At 42.1% G+C, this 6,097-nt stretch overlaps 1 protein-coding gene across 1 annotated transcript in view; it reads left to right on the top strand.

The window, feature by feature from the left end:
- Window positions 1-5,161: 5,161 nt before the first annotated feature.
- Window positions 5,162-6,097, top strand: part of T265_04923 (hypothetical protein) — a gene marked incomplete at both ends in the record, with an annotated part of 29,608 nt that continues 28,672 nt past the window's right edge. The window contains one exon of the mRNA XM_009169791.1: window positions 5,162-5,337. The remainder of the gene's footprint in view (window positions 5,338-6,097) is intronic.

Raw genomic sequence — 6,097 nt, 5'->3', positions numbered from 1 at the left:
TTGTCATTCCACCGGAGCTGACCCACTTGTCTGAGTGATTCATGTACCAGTAGAAGGACACATGCTTTGTATGTACTCACCACTACCGGGCTGTTCGCAATTGATTTAGATTTCAGTAGATTGGTTTTGAAACAATGAAAACAGCCGAAAAAATGCATTTGCACAAATCTTATGATGGTAAAAATGTGTGAGAATTGAACAGACCATTGTCGTACATGGTGATATAACGGCGTAAACTGCTGAAGAAACCTCTCAGTGATATTTGTCCCCCGTATCTATTCGACGGTGGATTCGGAGATTACTGAACTGTTTGACTGTATCCATTTATTTGTGCCAACTAATTAGACAACATCCAAAAATTCTGAGGACTGCGTTCCAGAGTGCTAAGTTTCTCAAATTCCAATTAAAACTCAGGCTTTTGCCTTCGTATTCTATACTTGAAACCGTTCTGTTGGAGTTTCGCCACAAATAACTTAGAGTGAGAATGCGCCTTTGTTTCCTATTTTGTACTGTGACCAACAACGGACGATGTTTTTGAACGGAAGTCGAATTCAATATCACCGATATGCTCCAAGTTGATTCCAGTATTGCATTTGGCAGTGAATGATTTAAATTCGCATCTATTTCGGTCCTATTTGTAAAAATGCCTATGCTCCTTCCTTGCTTCCGCTCGCGGCACGTGGTTCTTGTGGTAGTAACCAATATTGGCTTCTTAAAATCACGGAACCAACAAGAACTAAATGGTCAAATATCAAGAAGTTTATCAACGCAACGAGGAGTTACAACGTCAATTTTGTATGACATAGTGCTTCTAAACGTGGGTGTATATTGGGGTTGCTTTTGTCGTCTGACGCATCGAGAATTTTCTGGAGATCAGTCGTATTTTATTGAGGAACAACATCGTAGTAAGCGAGGGCTGCGGTGACGAGGCTTGGCCCAATAAAGGTAGTAAGTCTTCATGGGCGGCGAAAGGTGCTAATTATTTCCGAAAGGAACAAAACATGTTTATATTGTTACCACTTTTGTCCGCAACTGTTTAATTTGTCTCTTCCATTCACCATAGAACAACCAGAGAAAATAATCACCAAATGTGGCTTGACATCAGAAAGTAGTGCTCCTGGAAACAACGGCTACAGGCGTATCTCCGAGGGAGAAAATAAGTTCCGTTTTCTAAGTAAACCGATTCAAATAAGAAAGTTCACACCAGAGGCAAAAATGTATGGTAAATCAGCCCAAGAGAGGTTGCTTCCTGTGTCAAGAGAGGCAATTAGCCAACAGACACAGATTTTCAACAATTAAGGCACCTGTGTTTTAGACTACACAGCCCAACAAAAGTGATTGGATGAAGTGCTGGTCAAGTACAGTGATATCACAGCACTTCGAATAACTCATATTCCACACTTAGATTGGTGTCTAGCATCTCAGAAAATATTCAAGAGAGGAGCTACATAGAATATCGATTCGAGTGAACACGCAAGTGGAACTTTTATCGTTCATTTGCGTTGGTTCACAGTAGACAAATGAAAAAAAATCAACTCCAGCATCAGGCGTGAGACGTCAAGGGCCCCTACAATGTTAAAAAAAGGGGCGTTTATAAAGTCAATACTAGATTGATGCTTTCATGCTACAAAGGACTTTGTACTTTAGGAATTTCTCGGACCGAACGTGCTTCACGGTTTACCTTGATCTGTGTTTGCCTTGTCAAAGTATTTTTCCAATAAACAGTATCAATCATAGGGTTACTGAAGCCCCGTTCTCGACACCTTATCGTCATGGACTTCCTTTCTTACCTTCGTTTCACTCGACTGGCACTGCCCCGAGTAATTAATACCTACATCCGACCAACCATGGAATACGCTATACAAGCTTGGTCACCATGGCTTCAAAAAGACATAATTCTTCTACAGCGAATATATCATCGAGCCACGAAGCTGGTAATTGGATTGCAAAATAAACCATACGAAGACAGGATTGCCAGTCTCAACCTATTTGACTTCTACTATCGGCGCATCAGGGGAGACCTAATTCTAACATATAATATACTGAAGACACCTAATCATCCGCTGGAAGACCTTTTTGTCCGACGTCGAACACGAACGGGCAGGAGGCATGACTTTTCGCTCGCGGTACCTCACTCGAGGGTGAACTGTCGACGGAACTTTTTTGCGGTCCGTGTATGTTTCATTTGGAACTCCCTACCTCCCAATGTTGTACATTCGCCGAGTTTAAACATTCTCAAGAACAATTTAGATGCACATCTTATGACCAAACCGAATCTGGAACTATTTAACTCCATGTGATACTCAGTAAACATTACGCATATTTTTGCGTCCCTTTGTGTATATACGTTCACCCTATGGTCCTTGTAAAGTTAATTGCTTTTTAGACCATTAAACCTTGAATTAATTAATTAACCTTGAATTAATTGAATTCCTCTACCCAGGAGTTACTTGAACCTGGAATGTCGGAATGTATAGTACAAACTTGGTGTATAAATTGAGAGTAGGTCGGCCTAAAATTCATATAAATGTAAGTATGGCAAAATTGCGGCAACTTTTTGACAGAAATATGCGAAGATAAATAGTGTTGGATAACTAAATTGCTGGTCGCCAGCCCACATGACCATGTCCTGATTTCAAGGATGCCTGGTGGTGCGTAAGTCGTACAATTCTGGCACGTGCATTGACGTAGGCAATGGTTTTTGCAGCAAGGTAAACATAAAATGCATATTACTTTTCTCAAACTTGCGCAAAGTTATTGGTTTGTTCTGGATTACTAAGAAGTAAGCTTGAATTTGCCAGAATAATTATCTTGACCCGAAGCTGTCCAATCACTTAACCGACTGTCGCTTGTTTTTTTGTATATGGTGTCTGTGATTTGAGTCAGTCGATCGCGAATGATTCATCACAGGAAAACTCACCCTGAGCTGCTATCGTGATTGACTTGATAGTATTTATTCCGGGGCATCTAGCACTGATTTCATTCATCTTTGCGTCGGCTTGAAAAATGTAATTTTTCAGCGGACAGCTTATCACGAACCACGTGACAAACCGGAAAACCTATCGACAATCTGATCTATTGCTCTAGTCGTTTCGAATAGAGGAATTTCAGAAATTACCGATTCCTCTGGGTAGGTGTCTAATGAGGTTGGTCAACAAAACGGGTCTGAGATCATTCAAAGTCGCCAACTGCAATTAGTCCTAAGCCAGAATGAAAAAATAGTAGCTCTGAATGGTACAGTGCAGCTCTGCACAGTATGGCATGTACTGTATTTTGTAAAACGTTTGTGAGTTTAGTAATGCCAGTGTGTAGTGGCATCTTAAGTTATCAGACCAGTCAATTCCATGGGGTTGTCAAAGATTCTGAAACAGCTCTCTTCGTCTTTGATGGCGTGACAGTCGATTGTCGCGGAGAGCGACCAATTAACTGGCGAAAAATAAAATACACATAGCTCATAATGACAGTACTCAGAACCATGCACAGGTTTCAATGAAGCATCACATTCCCTCTACCAATTGCAAACAAAGTTTAAAACAATTATTTCACTTTTTCAAAGTTTGTGTCAAGTTTGAACACCAGTCACTGGTGACAACCGGCGGTCATAAATGAGCAGATGACCGTCGCACTTGAGATAGTTTTGTAGAAAAGTCTTTTGCGGAAAAGCCAAAGCTACAATTAGAAGCTGGTCATCACTGTCAGCTGTAGTAACCGCGTACCTGCCGTCCAGTGGTTGTAGCTGCCACAGTTTCGTTTGCTGATGATTCGGGGAGGTGGGGTAGGTAGCGGCGCATTGGAGGCGGGAGCTGATAAATTAGGTCGTGGATACAGCGCTGTAGGTGGACTGTTAAGTGAGTGAATTGGGGAGCTATGCATTGAAGGCAATAGCTTGGACGCATAAGCGCCATTGAGGGCGCGACTGGGCCATGTATGACAATGTCTCTAACAGTTGATATATTGCCCCTCTCGGGGTCTCCATCCAGGAAGACGGCAATGACCAGCGCAACTGAGTTTGCTGGTGATGGCCTTAATACTTCGCTGCTAATTCATTGTTTGACCACCTCTGGCTCTCCTCCACCCTTCACGTGGTTGTGCGGAAAGAGCCCTTCGGGGAAGTCAGTCGACTGGCATATGCAGCACGTGGCCAAGCCAGCGCAACCTATGCAGTGTAATCAGGTCACCAATCAAGAATGAGTAATTTTTCCCGATTACCATTCCACGAACTTCAGCACTGCTGATCCGGTGTTCCCACCGGATTCAGGTGATAAGCTTTCTTGGTATCCACTAGTCATGGTTCAAATGTGATCAGCTAACTAGGAAGTTGATTTATGCACTTAATTTAATAATCACATGACTTTTTATGTTCAGGCCAAGTGTTATGGAAAACTTCGATAAAATGACAAACTAAAGAGGGGGCAGGACACTGTGAAGACCACTACAACTATCACAAACCAAACAATTCACCAGGAGTATTAGCCAAGGACGAACGATGTCTACCCATTTTGTTAACCCTAAACTGCTCTTTATTAGGAGGCTTTGCTCAAGGGCAGTCTAACGACACGTTTGTCGGTTTATCCTAGGGAATGCAAACACGGGACGGGCGCAAAGCGTAAACAATGTCCAACTACAGCAGCTACAGGGCTATACAAGCAAAAATTTACTAGATGAGGCAACTCCGCTGATTTCGAAATGTTCCACTGAAATAATGAAAGCAGAATATTGCAGTCGATATCCACTTTTGCACTGCTCGTGTACTAAGAGGAAACACCTGAAAGACCTTTGTAAAATTCTAGTCTGGCGGGTAAAACAATGAAGCAAATGGGCAATTTTACTGCGGTCTATTTAGTTGCCGTCGACAAAGGTAGGCTAACAAGCAATAACACTGGAGAACGCATAGGAGATTGTTTTTTCTTCTAAGGGACTGCCGTACACAAAGTGATATTTTCCTTGGATAAAATGCCGAATGTGTCCTTCGGTTAGCGCATTTGGTTTAAAGACACTACCTATGGATTCATCTTAAGTTTTCTGTCATTCTTATATCAGTGAGAATGAAAGTATCTTTTTTGACTTCCTAAGGCGTTGACCATAAAGCCAGAAATCACGTGCCAACCGTTCTCGAGTCATTTCAAAATCGCCTTTACTAATCAATCGTAAACTGGTTGACAGTAAAATAACTTCTGCTATGACCACATGATGAGGCTGACACGAAGTTAACACTATACTGTGCTTTGATGGGTAGACAGAAATAGTAGTCAGCCTATGTGATGCTCGCTGAACTCTATTTTTTCTGACCAATATTCAGAAAGAGATCAAGTCGACCTAAACAACAAGGAGAAAGAGGTAGGTTTAGCACTTAACAATCGTAAAACGCATAAGCCAAATTTGAATCCACGGGTTCGGATTTTCTCATTAGGGTGTGACAGGTACTCCAAAACCAAGTGTGCTTTTAAAGTGGAACATTTTCATCGCATTATATTAAACCGGCTTGACTCGACTGAGAGATTCTCTGTGCTTATGTATGTGCTTAGTATGTCGAATTTGGTGTGCCGAACTGGACGCGTGCAATTTGTCTTGGTAGCCTGACAGCTAAATCGCCCTGGGAAGCGAGAAACTTTAAGACTTGTCACCACTATCACCTCTATCATGCTTTGTGAACCTTTCGGGTGGCAAACTTTGTGTAATTTTGAGTGCCAAATTAACACGACCGGGCATCTTGTTATTAGTTGGGTGGAATTCGTTCTTTAGAAGTGGCATTCCATCAGTATTATTAGTCTGAAACGAAGCCAAAGATCGCTATATCCACCATCACCACCAGTTTAAAAAGAACATCGGTCCAAAACGCTGATGTTTCGCTGTCGTACAACTTTAAGCTAACTGAAAACCTCATAGTAAAGAAATAATACCAGTGGATGCAGAAGGGACTTGGTAATAGGCTACCACAATCGATCCAAGGCACCGACAACCCCAGACACTCTTTCAGCTAATCTGGCCCACCTTATGGTTAGGTATTCTTGACCGCAGTAACGATATTGCTCTCAGCTTAGTTCTCGGTCTAAGCCTCCCAAGCTAGCGTTCACATCAAAACAACCACCAAAGGTGC

This window comes from Opisthorchis viverrini, assembly GCF_000715545.1.
Source record: "Opisthorchis viverrini unplaced genomic scaffold opera_v5_90, whole genome shotgun sequence".
Classification (NCBI taxonomy): domain Eukaryota; kingdom Metazoa; phylum Platyhelminthes; class Trematoda; order Opisthorchiida; family Opisthorchiidae; genus Opisthorchis; species Opisthorchis viverrini.
This window is presented reverse-complemented; position numbering and strand designations above follow the sequence as displayed.